Raw genomic sequence first — 16,017 nt, 5'->3', positions numbered from 1 at the left:
AAGTGTAGGATACTGGAAGATCCCGACTCCTTCGTTTGTAGGCAAATAAGTTCAGTGGTTACAAAACCTGAATCTAGTTACTTCTCCCGCGTTCGAATCGTTGGAACCAGTTCCTGCGTTATTAAAGATTATGAATTATCCTTGCCATGACTGGCAATAAAGTCTCTCTTCTCAAAGGTCAAAATTATACGATTTTTTTCTTTTCTTTTTTTTTTATAAAAAAGTTGAGCATCTTAGTGCGAGGTGGGCAGGAAGTTCCTTGGTTTATTTATTTATCAAGATGACGTTCCGTACGAGGCGATCTGCCGGAATGGCTAATGATCAGCCTATATGGAGCCCATGAAAGAGAAGAAAGTTTACTAGCGTAATCAATTGTCTATAGCAGTTTGCTTAGAACGCAGTCAAATAGCACAGCGAGCACAGAGCTAAAAATACTGATGCTGGTAGATCCCGAATATTCCAGACAATTAACAAGATTCTTCAATATACTTCTTATGAGATCCAGCACATTTGTTTAGACGTCATTTTTCGGTAAATTCGGTCCAAGTTTCTAGACCTATGCCCAACCTTCCAGCCCCCTTTACTGTGATTTAAACGAAGCCATGAGAGAACACACTTTTCACGGTGACAGAGAGCTGTATCACATGAATACGACCCTGGGCTTCTTGTCACTGTTTCCAGCGTTCGATTGATGTCTGGAAATACCGAATTAGACAGCGCTGGAACTCGTTCCAGGGGCTTAAAATACATTCTAAGGTCCGTATCATTGCCTGGTCGCGGCTATAAATACCAGACTCGTTCTACCGGTTCCCGGATCATAGCGCTCTCTCGAATATAATTGTCACGTGCTTGACAGAGGCTTGTCATATTTTAGAGGCAATGCTGTGCTCCCACCCCCCAACCCCCTCCCAAAGCACCCCCGCCCGACCACTGGTGATCGCATCTGGTCACCGAATCCCGAACAATGGAATGAAATGGAATATAGAGTTTAGGCTAAAGGCCAAGCACTGGGACCTATGTGGTCATTCAGGGCTGGAAAGGGAATTGGCAGTTGCACTATGAATGAATAGTTAGGGGAGGGTGGATAGCAAGATGAAAGAAAGATAGTATAAATGGAGGTACAGTAAAAGGAATATTTGAATGGGTTGTAGCTAGGGGCCCGAGGAAGGGACGCTGCAAAGAACCTTTAGTAATGCCTACAGTGCACCACGTGAGGTGCACTGATGGCACTACCCCACAACAGGGATTTTCCACCTTTAGTTTTTTTTTCTTTTTAGATGAAGGAAAACACAGTTTTAATAAGTTCAGGTCATAAAAATATAAAAATGTATCACTTTACTTCAGGCTATAAATATGCGTTCCATCTTCGCCATGTTTTTGTTATAAATCTTCGGATAGCCAACCTGCATTTCATGAATCGCAATAATAATTTCAGCTCATGGTATTCATTTTCACTGGGAATAGATTACCACTTTATATCTATCATATCTGAGCCTCACCAGAGTGACTGAATAGCACAGCTTCTTCTCAATTAAGATGGAGCAGCCATATTATGCCAGGAACAAAACAAACGACCAAATGATTCCGTGTTCGCGTTTCTTTGAGCTTCTTCGTTCGCGTTTTTGGCAGTCTTTTCCGTCTGAAGTACAGGTGTCCATAAAGTCCCAGTACCATTACAAGCCATAAATACTTGTAATGGTACTGAGACTTTATGGACACCCTGTACTTTTTCCTTTGCCAGTCTCAGTGAACTGAGAATAGCAATCGTGTTTCTTTAACGGAAAATGACAGAATCCTACGTCTCCTGAACGCGCATCGAAGCGGAATGCCACGAGACCTATTGCCTTGCATTCCATTTTCTGGAAATGACGTGCTTTCCAGAGTCGCCAGAGATGATTAAAACTCTAAAACATAAATAATGCAAAATAAAGGTATGGAATGGAATATAGAATTTAGGCAAAAGGCTAAGCACCCGGACCTATGAGGTCATTCAGCGCTGAAAAAGGGGAATTGATAGCAGGAAAGTTTGAAAGGTTTACCAGGAGGAAAACCTCAAAGCAGTTGCACTATGAAGCAACTGTTACAGAGGGTGGAAAGCTAAGATGGACGGAAGAGAATATGAAAGGAGGTACAGTAAAAGGAACGAAAGGGGTTGTAGCTCGGGGCCTGAGGAAGGGACGCTGCAATGAACCTTGAGTAATGCCTACATTGCACTGCGTGAGGTGCACTGATGGCACTATGTCCCTACGGGGTACGGGGTGCTTCCAGGAATCTCTAGGTTTCTAAGTAATGAAATAATAATAAATGAAAACCAGGAAACTGGAACATAAGACTCAATCAAACTGGAATCCAGGGTTGGAGTAATTACACTTGAAGAAATTAATTACAATTACTTCTAAAAAATTACAATTACAATTACATTTGGAAATAGTAAGTACATTACAATTACAATTAATTTGGAAATAGCAATAACAATAACAATTACATTTGGAAATAGCAATTACATTACAATCACAATTAATTTGGAAATAGCAATTACATTACCGTTACAATTACTTAACAACAAATTCAGTTACAATCACAGTTACAGTTACAACTGATTTCGGTGCGAGAGTCAACGCTAATCTTTGTTACAGGAAACAGTGCGTTGAGGCGAGCAAATCGAGCTCTTAAGGTTACAGAATTTGTTTCTAGCAGTGTAAGTGACAGAAGATGAGCAGAGGTCATGTTACAAGAGTACTTATTAGCACTATATTCTGTTTTTCTTTCTTTCTTTTTTCATCTGTCCGCCCTTCCTGTGGCGCTCGTGCATGGTAACACTGCATCCCGGAATTTTAAATAGTTACGCTATGTGTAAGTTTTAGGTAAATAAAAGGCTATCTGGGTGTATACATTTGCAACTGAAAAGTATTTTAATAATCTGCTGTATGCGAATTTCACCGTTAACATTCGATTAAAACACTTTTCAGTTGCAAATGTACACCCAGATATCCTTTTATTTACCTAAAACTTACACGTAGCGTGACTATTTAAAGCCCGGGACGCAGTGTTACCATGCGCGTGCACCACAGGCGGGTGGACAGATGGAAAAAAACGAGTATAATTTTATAATTACAATTCAATTACAAATGATATCCTCCTGTAATTAATTAAATTACAATTGCTTACTATAATTTCATTCTGTAATTAATTACATTTCAATTAATTCAATTACAAATGATATCCTCCTGTAATTAATTAAATTACAATTGCTTACTATAATTTCATTCTGTAATTAATTACATTTCATTAAATTACAATTACAATTACTCCACCCCTGGCTCTGACTGACTAGAGAATACTGAACAGTAGATGACTGGTCTTAAGATTTCAATCCAATTTCTATTACTTATTTATTTATTTATTCTTGTTTATATTAATTTTTTGCATAATGCCAAGCACTGGGACAACTAAGGCCATTCAGCGCTGAAACGAAAATTGACAGTAAAAGGTTTGAAAGGTGTAACAGGAGGAAAACCTCAAAGCAGTTGCAGTAGGAGACAACTGTTAGGAGAGGGTGGACAGTAAGATGGAAGAAAGAGACTATGAACGGAGGTACAGTGAAAGGAATGAAAGTAGTTGCAGCTAGGGACGCTGCAAAGAACCTCAAGTAATGCCTACATTGCACCGAATGAGGTGCACTGACGGCACTACCTCCTTACGGGGAATTTCAATTGCAACCTGACACATACTGTGACGCACAATGTTCTGCGTTAGAATACAACCAAGCTGTATAAACACACTTCTGAATACAAATGTTAATTGGTAAGCCACATCTGATCATGTGATCCAAACACGCCAAGAATCAATAAAATGACTTCGTGATTTGATGATTAAGCAACCCTGCAAAACAGAAACTCGTACCGAAGTATTTGAATTTTTACAGCAAAGTTCGTTCATTTCAATTTCCTTTTCCACTTGCAATTTTTTATGCTTTTTTTACTCTTACCATTTTCACGGATCATCACAAAGTGTTTGTTTGTTTGTTTGTTTGTATGGTGTTTTTACGTTGCATGGAACCAGTGGTTATTCAGCAACGGGACCAACGGCTTTACGTGACTTCAGAACCACGTCGAGAGTGAACTTCTATCACCAGAAATACACATCTCTCAGCCCTCAGTGGAATGCCCGAGAATCTAAATCGCAGCCACCTAGGTTGGACGCCAACACTATACCAACCACGCCACTGAGGCGCTCATCACAAAGTGTACTGTTGACCATAAACATCATATTTCGTAACTAGTAATACCAACTCGTACGGAATAAGTAACTACTAATTTCATATCTGAATGCCTTTCCCCTGGTGAGATATGCAGCTTGTTTAGTTTGAGGCTTACAATAAAAAAAAAAAACTCCGTTTATTCGAAATGAGTGTTCTGGCTCATGTTTCAAGCTATGGCTATCTATAATCAAAGTAAATTAAGCCGATGGGAAGTATAATCAAACTGACAAGAGATGCAGACAAGACCGGAGCACAAGTCCAAGATAGGAAGCAGGTAAACAAACCTCCAACAGAGGAAGGTGTATGGGCAGCTGCTGAGCTGAACTACAAGAAGAATCATCAGCTGAACAAAGGCCAGGTTTTAAATCACGATGCTCCTCACCTGTAATTTCGAAACACCACTCACAGGTGTACTGCAATTAAGACGTGCACCATAGCCGTCTTCAGCCTATTCCTCCTGTATTCGCATCTCAAGAGAGTTAGTTCAACAAAATGAGTCAGCATTCACACATCTCCATATAGTCTGCTTCACACTGCACTTGAGTTCTCTCTCTCTCTCTCTCTCTCTCTCTCTCTCTCTCTCTCTCTCTCTGTGTGTGTGTGTGTGTGTGTGTGTGTGTGTATGTCAGTGCATAAATTACAACTGTCCTAGTAGCACAATGATATGTGTCAGACATAACTTTTTTTTTGTATATCTATTACAAACAAAATTACAATTAAATGCAAATATTAATGAAAGGAGAGTATCATCTAATAATATGCATATTATTTCAGATATATATATATATATATATATATATATATATATATATATATATGTATATATATATATATATATATATATATATATATATATATATAGATATATATATCTATATATATATCTATAGATATATAGATATATATATCTATAATATATATATATATATATATATATATATATATATATATATATATAGATAGATAGATATAGATATATATATTTATAATATAGATAGAGATATTATATATAATATTATATATTATATGTATATATAAATATAATCTAATATATATATATATAATATCTATATCTATATATATATATATATATATATATATATATATATATATATATATATATATACATATATTCACACACACCCACACACACACACACATATATATATATATATATATATATATATATAATATTTATAACTATATATATATACATATATATATATACAATATATATATATATATATATATATATATATATATATATATATATATATATATGTATGTATATACACACATATCTGTGTATCAGAAAATTGCACATTCAGCCATACAACAAATCCCAAACTTTTAAATTCCCTATACAAATTTTGGAAACGTAATGGGATCAAATCTGAAACATGAAATTGACCGAAGTGATGTAACATAACATTCAGAACACTTGAGAATAATGTGAACTAATTTCAGTTAATTAAACACCTCTTGATAATGTCCAGCTTTATTTGGTGTTGGAAGACTTGTCTTCCAGGGCGAGTTTTCTGTACAGCGTATAATGCTGTATGAAACTCTCAGCTGCGACCCCATGAAGTTCTCAGCCATGGCCCGGTGGTAGCCTGTGTTGCTATAGGTGGCAGACACGCAATCATGGCTGACTTTAACCCTGAATAAAACAAAAACTACTGAGGCTATACGTAGGGTTGCAATTTGGTTGGTATGCTTGATGAATGGAGGGTGGATGCTTAACATACCAGTTTGCAGCCCTCTAGTCTCAGTAGTTCTTAAGATCTGGGGGCAGACAGGAAAGGTACGGACAGATAGCCTTCTCAATAGTTCTCTATTACAGAACATTTAAAAAAACCTGTGACTGAGAGTGTTTTATATATATAGATTTTATATATATATATATATATATATATTATATATATATATATATATATATATATAAACGAATACCACAGGAAAATGATATGCAGATATCCAAGCGCTTTCGTCTTTACTAAAGACGACTGCGATTGGATTTCTGCCTATCATTTTCCTGTGGTATTCGCTTATTTAATGAAGTCACGTGCATCTACTGCGATTTTTTAAGTATATATATATATAATATATAGATATAGATATATATTAAATATAGTAGATATATATAAATATATATATTACTATATATCAATTATATAAGGCCATTAAAACACTCTGGTTTAAAGCTAAGGACTATATTTCGGTGGACTAGCTTCCACCCTTATCAAGTAGTGAGTGACAGGAGTTACATTGGCGAAATATATAGTGGGAGATATGCCCTTAGGTGATACCTTGGGTCACGGCTAAGCCGACATTGGTTCTGTTAATTGTCTTAATCTGTTTCATCGTCACCTTAAGGATGATATTGTCTATATGGTCAGAGTCTCAGGCTCCACTGGAAAGGTTGATTCTATTATCTTGTTTTATCAGTGAAGATTCTACCATCTGACATTTGTGTCAACAGCTGCTTTTGTATAAAATCTGGGGTGAGTTACAGTTCATGGTATGGTTCAAGTTATTTATATAATGGAAAATAGCCAAACTATGTTGTCCATATCTAACTGTTTGTTTATGTTGAGTTAATCTTTCCGAGAGAGATCTTCCTGCGAATCCATAGTATGACTTATCCCAATCCCTACAAGGGATTTCATAAACCCACTTGTCTGCAGAAGCTAGTTTCTGCTGAACACTAAATAAGGATTTCCCCATTGTATTCAGATAAGTGAAGATGAAAGGGGTGGGTTGGCCTAAAGTTTGTGTGATCTCTAGTAAATTTCTACTTGAGGGATTATGATTTTGTTTGTGTATTTGTCCTTTCATTTGTTTTCTCTGGGTTTATAAAAAACCTGATGAAGCGATCAAGACAATCAACAGGACCAACATCGGCTTAGCGGTGAACCCAGGCTTCAACTAAGGGCATATCTCCCACTGTATATTTTGCAAATGTAACTTCTGTCATTCACTATTTGAAAAGGGTGGAAGTTAGTCCACCGAAATAATAGTCCTTAGCTTTAAAGCAGAGTGTTTTAATGGGCCTTTTATATGTATCCTGTTTTAACAGAAGAATTATATATGTCGTATGTATATATATTATATATATATATATTATATATTATATAGATATATATATATAATATATATATATAATATATATGTGTGTGTGTGTGTGTGAGTGTGTGTGTGTGTGTGTGTGTGTGTGTGTGTGGTGTGTGTGTGTGTGTAAATATTTATTTACAATGTATATATATATATATATATATATATATATATATATATATATATATATGTATATATATATATATATATATATATATATATATATATGTATATATATACACATATATAGGCTAGGATTACTTACGTCTTAAACTTGGAATCTGAGGCGTGTAATGGAATTTCTCGCTAATGGTATCACATGGATATTTTTTTGGAGTGAATTTAACGCACAGTTTTGGAACACAGCCAGAGGCCTTCAGATCTGATATTGGAAAGCTTCCCTCTCTAAGATGTTGTGCAATGTAACAGCATTAGCTTCGGACAGCGATAAAAGTCACTCGGCCCCTAAGGGCCTCGCTCCGCGGCGAAGATTCATTCCTGACGCTCAATAACAATTCCGTCACTTCGAAAATGACGGGAACCGACGGCCACGAGACCTGGTCAAACAGTTGCCATGAAGTTCAAAGAGTGTTGCTGAGTTCTCGAAAGCAAGTTTTTGCAGTGAAAAATACCTGTGGAAAAAATGCCTTCAACGAACCACGTAGTGACCTTTTGCGAGGCGTGCTAACTTCAAACCTTCTCTCTCTCTCTCTCTCTCTCTCTCTCTCTCTAAGGTCCTTCGACAACCAAGCAATATCCGTCTGGCACTTAATTACTGACATTAAAGCATTTACATTGCTTCTCCAATCAATATATAATTTGTTATAATTTGGGATTCCCGCTTCTTCTTCTTCTTCTTCTGAACAATAATGTTAGACCTGTAACTCACTGTAGGCGAATCTTATTCATCCTAGAAACATCACCACTAGGTGCTGTGCCATTAATCTGGGCGATCCATTCGAACATACGTACAAGTGAGAAGAATTCAGCATAAACTATTCACTCAATAGCTAACCTCTCAAGGCTGCAAATGACCATCTAAGAACCTGCTTTCCGAGTCTGGTCTGGTCTGTTCCCCGAGACCAGACGCATCTCCAGCACCACACAATGAATTAGAAAAGCTTTTACCTTCAGATGTCCTCCAATAAACTACAAATGACACTTACTTTGAAGTAAACATTCTGGATACGAATCAGGTTTTTCCGTTTCATTCAATTCCCATGTAATAAAGAGGCCATCTCGAACGTTCCAAGGACGCTGGGATGCAAGCGTTTCACACCTTCACAGGCCTGTGGAAAATAAGGCTCAGTGGCGTGGTTGGTTTGGGGTTTGCTTCTCACCTCGGTGGTCGCGGGTTCGATTCTCGGCCATTCCATTGAGGAGTGAGAGATGTGTATTTCTGGTGATTGAAGTTCACTCTCGACGTGGTTCGGAAGTCACGTAAAGCCGTTGGTCCCGTTGCTGAATAACCACTGGTTCCATGCAACGTAAAAACACCATACAAACAAACAAACAAACAAAATAAGGCGAAAATGACAACAATCCACGCAGTTACTGATGGTGTCACATTTTGACTATAGTGGATTTCATAGCCTTCCACGACGTTTATTTAAATCTCCAATTACCATTAAATCCTTCGATCACAGCTGCTAAAAATTCGGTCGAACAGCAAGAGAGTAATACTTTCTACTGAAGAGAAAGCAGTGAAACGAAATAAGGACAATTTCTGTCTGAAAACTCGCTTTCTTCTCGGTTAAGAAGTTCAGAAAGTCTTGCGTTCCATTTTTTAACGAAGAGTTATTGTAGCCAAAAAGTTGGACAAGTCTGTTCTCTTGATATCAGTGTATAATGTAAACGTATTTGTTTCACGTACTGTATCTCTTCATATTGTAAAAACGTATTTCCTGTTTCTTCAATCTGGAAGCTGTATCTTGCTCTTCCTAAAATAACGTATACGAATCATTAGAACTCTCTCTCTCTCTCTCTCTCTCTCGCATGCATGCATGAGTAGACTGAAATGTTCATGTGTGAGTAGGAAAGTTATAGAAGGTTGCAGAAAATAAACTCTACTTATTTTTAGCTCATACGCTCTCATTTTAGTTCAGAAAAAAAAGCCCCAAGGAAACACCTACTACTGTTATAGGAACACATAACCCAAAGAATTCGATCTGTGAAATGACGGACTTCCAGTCAAGGTCTTCCAGTGACATTCCCAGACAGCGTTTGAAACGAATACATCCTACGTGAAATATAGCAAAGCAATGAAGAAGGCCACAATCGAGATACGACTGTTATTTTTTCGCGCAGACGTGCCTTCGCCGGACATACGGAAGAAGAAGAAGAGGAAGAAGAAACGAATCTCGTTGGCTTCTTCCTCATTTCCATATGGGCGAACCTCTTACGCCCGAACAGGCCCCAGGCAAGGTCTCATAACGATGTAAATTGAGTCTTTAGAACCTATACATTGGGATGCTTTTGCCGTTTAGTTTTTTTTTTTTTTTTTTTTTTTTACATAACTGCGATCTCATCGTCAATTTAGGATCCTTCGGTCTTCTCCAAATGATTAAGGTAAAGTTAACTTCACGAAGTTCGTTGTGATACACAAAGATGGTGGCGGTAAAATCTGCATTACAATGGATCTTGATCGTGCGCTCTGTCCATTACTACATTAAGTTTGCAGGCTTTCGATAAGCGAGAAACGAAATCCCATACTTTCTCTATCAAAAACACTTTCCGACCAGCTTTCAAGAGATAGGTACTCGTAGTCTGGGGTAAAATTGAGCGCTCCGTGCATCTACCACCTTTGGTTTTCTCAGGCTAAATACCTAAATGGTCACTATCTAAACTCCCTTCACGAAGAGCTTCAGCGAAGTAAAAATTGAACGTGTCTTTAAAACCTTACATTTTCGAGTAAGTTTCTATTCAGTCTGTTGGCAATGACAGGTTTTCTCGGTGTCAGAGAAACTGTCATCATCAGTGTTTCAGTTCAAGATGGACAGACAACAGACATCTTCTCTTTGCCATCAAAAATCATCAGGTCACGAATGTTAGCGTTTTTTTTTTTTTTTTTTTTTTTTTTTTTTTTTTTTTTTTTTTTTTTACGAAGGCGTCGGTGATCTGGAACGTTTCAACGCTGTCTCACTCCTATCCATACCGCTACACGAGTAACCAAATAAGGTTCATCGAGGGAATTGCGATATAGGGAGTATGCAATGCACGCGTTTACGCGATGGTGTTTTTGTAAAGAGATTCAATGAGAAGATGGAAATGAATTACTGGACTTGAAGATTTCGTATTTCCATTTCTTTTAGGCACATATTACAACATATATACATATATATATACATATTTATGTATATATGTGTGTTTGTTTGTGCGCGCACAGTCCAAAAACAACTAAAATCTATCTCTTCGTATAGTGGCGAGTTCGTCTAGGTCAAGATCTACATACCCCTTTAGACTTTGGTCTAGACAACGTTTGCACTGTGTCAGGTACTTTCTTTACATAATGCCTAAGTATCTGTCATAAGATGAAGACTTTTATTGTGTAGTGGCCCCGAATACTACCTTTTTTGTACTGCACTTTCGACATTGGATGAAATCATTATCTGCGATATCCTGAAATTTCAGGTCAATAAACTGACATCATACAGACGATCGTTTTGAAAAATGGTTCGTTCAGTAAGATTTCAGTTCAGTAAGATTTCAGTGAAATTTTGCGTGTTAATATTATATCAATATAATTTTCTTGAAAGTAGTACATTATCTGTTTGTTCGAGATATTTCCAGTCGAGCTGACAGATTATGTAATGCTTACTCCCCGTGGGAGAGCGTGGGTGTATATGCCAGGACTGTCTAGACTTGGAGGCGATTATATTATGCAGTAGCTCGTGGTTGGTGTAGCTAGACAAGCCCAAAGGAGCAAGACCAGACAACAGCAAACCGAGGCAAGTCTCGTCTCTAGTCCATCTCTTGCTGAGAGAAATAAGAATAAGTGCTTTGACGTCATCTTATACATTCTGGTGTTAGCTTCAAACAGAAGTCATTCCAAGAGCAATCCCTGAAGGACAGACCTTCAGCTCACATCCTCAGCCCAAGAAATATGCCAGATACACTGATGACATCTTCCTAACCCTTCACACCAATGAAGAAGTTGTTCTACGGAAGCTAGGAAGAGGAGCTTCACCATCGAGTATATAAAGGAGGGTTGCCTTCATCTTCAGGGCATAACCAAGAATAATGTAAAACAGTAGCCTACCAGTCAACTAACGTAGTATGTTGACTAAAAACCCTTGGTAAGTGCCCTAGTACCTAACAGTGCCCAGTCAAAGTTACTTGCATTCAGTGTGCAAAAAGCACAGACTTAACTCTTCCCTCCTCAAGGAGACTACAGGAACCCAGTGGAAGTCTCGCACTCTGGGAGAAGTACAAGCAATCTGAAATCACCTCGGACATCAAGACTAGCAGTACGGACCATGGGCACCTAATGGGTGTCAATAACCGAGATGTTGTGACACCAGTTTTTAACAGACATAATCAATCAATCATGGACAGCAATGTCTATTAAGCAAACATGGGAGATACAAAGCTTGCAGTTCTCACCAACAGAAATTTGACATTCCATTGGCATCATTGTGCCGTAGTTTTACGATTTTTTTTTTTTTTTTGCTAAATTGTATGCAAATTGTAATATGTACTTGACCCAATGTAAATCAAATCTTAAAGATATCACTGATGGGCGAAGAAACCGCCTTTGACTGTGCATATTGATATAAGATGGAAGAAAAGAAATGTTATCTTTACTTTTTTCCATGAAATCTTCCCCTTGGAGAAACTTTGGTCAGGAACTGGGAAACGTTAACAACAGACAACACACTACCAGGTAAATTATCCTAGAAGTCTCCAAAGAAGACTCCAAATTTTCAACATTGCATACTTACAACCCATAACGGTCTGAGGGCAGGTGTTAGCCATCTTGTAATATTGGCAAATGGAATCTGCTCCCTCACGACAGGGTAAGGCCAGTCAGCAAAACCCTAGATATAAGAACATCCCCCTTGAAGCTGCAAGGACAAACAAGGACAAACAGTGACGGAATTCTTTACTGAAGCCGAGAATCAGAACAGGGGAGAATATCACTGATGTCAGAACATTTCAACTCCAAGGAAGCATTTCAAATCACAAGCACCCTTGACAATGGTGTTTCATCAAGATCGGACAAGAATCGAATGGAATACGGAATTCAGGCCAAAGGCCAAGCGCTGGGACCTATGAGGTCATTCAGCGCTGAAAGGGAAATTGATAGTACGAAGGTTTGAAAGGTGTGACAGGAGCAAAACCTCAAAGCAGTTGCACAATGAAACGATTTTTGAGAGGGCGGAAAGCCACATGGAAAAAAGAGGTACAGTAAAAGGGATGAAAGAGGCTGCAGCTAGGGGCCGAAGGGACTCTGTACAGACCCGTAAGTAATGCATTAAATGCCTTAACGTGGATACTGTTATATAAACTTTAACCTGAGATCTTCAAGTCTTTGACTGTTCACATTTTCATTGTAAAAAATCTTGGTTACCATTGACTCAACTCACTGGAAAACGATAGGCTATGATTGGTCTGATTTATTAGAGGAGCATCGGCCTCATTATACGAAGCGCTAATTGTATCCAAAACAAATCCAAGTCCCTGTGGTTAGATGTGTGAAAGTCGTGTGGAACTGCTTATCAAATGAAATTCTGATACATTAATTTGAAGGGCAATAGACCATGCAAGAATTTTGCTTGCTTATGCTATCCTGCTGTTGACAAAAGTAACAATATCTTCATCTATGTGCCTCACTCAATTGTCTCTAGATGTTAATTTTTTCTTCTTCACAATTCGCCATTGTAGTGATGTTTTTTTTTTTTTTATAAATATATTAGTCAGTTGATTTTACAACCCTTTGGTGGCTTCACGTAATCAACTGCAGATTCTGGATACCAACAAACATTGGTCTATGTGTGTGAAGCAACAATGAGGCTGAAAAATTATCAAATGCAACTGCAGTAGACTCATTCTCAAGCACTGACTTCTTGCCAAATATCAGAAGCTTTGCAAGAACAGATGTTCTTAACAAATAGTCAATGGTTGGAGGCCTAACCACTCGGTTCCTCACTAGAAAACTAAACCCAGGCAAATTCCCACAATGAGCCTAACGCCAAGCGTCCAGCACTCTTGCTTCCTAATAGACCACCTACCACCCGTCCTTATCCTTACCAAAAATCCTAGATGCACACTCCACCAACCATCATTGCCAGATCTCAGCTATCACAGAATTTGCAAGTACCCTTTGACAGAACCCCAACAGGAAAAACCCCAGTTGTAGACGCCCTATCCAGAATAGAAATGATTAGGTCTAATTGGGGATAAAAATACGACAAACTTGCTGACGACCAACTCTGATATCCTGACCAATGCTAGTTTTCCGTCACTGGGATCTTTCCTGTATACTAGGTACCCCCTAGGGTTTTAAACCCGGTATGTATCCACATTTGCGGCGTGTTTAGTACAAACCCATTTGGGATGACCGTACAAACATAAAGAAAAGACTAAATATCAAAAAGATAATGACCCTATGGAAATATTAGTCCTAGATAACGGTCACTATCTAGGAAAGCTCCCGTCATTGATAGAAACATGCATCGGAAATGGATTAAAGAAATTCATTCCTCTGAAACTGTCTTCTAAGAGCTTTTTAACCTGTTCATCTGCTTTTAGGTTGTCACGCGTTGAGCTTGAGGCACCTATGACCAACGAAGTGCCTTAGAAAGTTTTTATAATTAGAACAAAAAGATCACCGAAAAGTCGGACTGCATGTGCTATATTTACATTCCGGATTGCTTTTTTTTTTTTTTCTTTTTTTTTAAGCATTCTATTCTCCCTGGTCACTTAACCTCATTTTTTTTCGGAGGGGTGGGGGGGGGGGGAGGAGGCGGGGGAGGCGGCCTTAGGTATGTTCTGAATAAATTGTCTTTTGAAATAACACCACCCATTATTGAGGCGACACACTCAGCTGTAATCGGAATCCCGAATACACACACACACGCGCGCGAGAGTGAATTTTGCCAGAAAAAAAAAAAAAAAAAAAAAAACTGTTACACGCATTTAATTCCCATAGGGAATTACTGTAAAAACATGCATTCCCTGCTGTTTCTCGAGACAACTGATTTTATTTTGTAGTACTGCAGTAGAAGAGTCTCTATACGTTTGTTTATTTTAATTTTCATTACTGTAGCCTATATCGGTCAAAGCACCATTTTGTCTAATTCAGTTCCTTTATGAAAACTGGTATGTCCTGCTCCAGCTCCAAACCTTCATAAAATTATAAACGAGACGCATGTCAAAATGAACCACTTCTTTTCCACATATTCCTTTTCTACCATCTTTCTCTCCACCCTCTCCTAACAATTGTCTCATAGTGCAACTAAGAAGTTTACCTCCCGTTATACATCTTAAACTTATTGAAATAAAATTTAGGTTTTACTTTCAGGGGAGGGTCTATTCTCGCCAATTTCCATGTCTAGTTTTTCAGTGAAGCCCGATAATATAGTTACGGTAAAATTTTCTCTTATTTTTGCCACCTTAAAGTTACCATTACAGTACGTCTACTTAAAATAAATATAGTTGTCGACGGTTGGCAACTAAAGTAATTAAACAGTCACGCCATAAATCTGACCGTTTTTGTTTGATGTCATATCCGTTTTCTTTGATGATGAAACGTGCAGTTTTCATAAATCAGCCTTAGTAGGCGTCATGGAACCACCAGATTGAAGTCAATAGACAGCGTTCTTATCTAGAAATAAATAAATAATAAATAAATAAATCCAGGGCAGTTCGACATAATTAGACAAACTGCTTTGTTTTTGGCAGGTGCTAAATCTAAGTAATTGCTCCGCGTTGGGTATTTCCTTGGATATTGACTTTTTTTTCTATAGTATTTTGGTTGTTTATTAATAATTTTCTTATTTTTTGGCCGGTCGACTGTATTAAACCCCAGGGGCTAGTACTGAACATGACGAAATACATCTGACCGCCCCAATCCGTGGTGGCTTTCATATTCGCGGGACCGTTCCTTGCAGTCCGAGCGGAGTTGTTGCTTAGAAATACCGTGGAACGATTCCCACAACGTAAAAGATAAAAAAATCAATAAGATAAAATTTTAAACAAGGACAGGCTGATCAGCCATACCCTGAACGTTTGTTTAGCTCCATGTCAGTTCGCCTATTAAATTTAATCTTCCACAAAACCGATAGTTAAGTTAAGAGCGGGTAAGGTCGCACTGGGAACAAAACCATCTCGAAAGCAACTTCCGTGAACTCCAGCTCGCTTTTCAGGCATCGGGTAAATGAACCTTGTGACGGCGGAAGTTATAAGGAAGACAAGATCCAAGACATTGGCATGTGCGTGCTTATCAGAGCACTAACAAGTAAATAAAGTGGTTTTTAAATGTGGATAGTTGAAGATTTCATAAGCTTTCAAATGTGCTTACGATGAGACTTTCCATTTTTACTTCGAGAACAAGTTATCGCAAAAGTTCCTTTCTACTTACTTCTATATATAGCTTGGACGCGACGATCTTTTCCCTCGTATAAGGCATTTGCAATGCATTA

Source organism: Macrobrachium nipponense, chromosome 40 (genome assembly GCF_015104395.2).
Source record: "Macrobrachium nipponense isolate FS-2020 chromosome 40, ASM1510439v2, whole genome shotgun sequence".
Lineage (NCBI taxonomy): Eukaryota > Metazoa > Arthropoda > Malacostraca > Decapoda > Palaemonidae > Macrobrachium > Macrobrachium nipponense.
The sequence above is the reverse complement of the archived record's forward strand: the minus strand, read 5'-3'. Positions refer to the sequence as shown.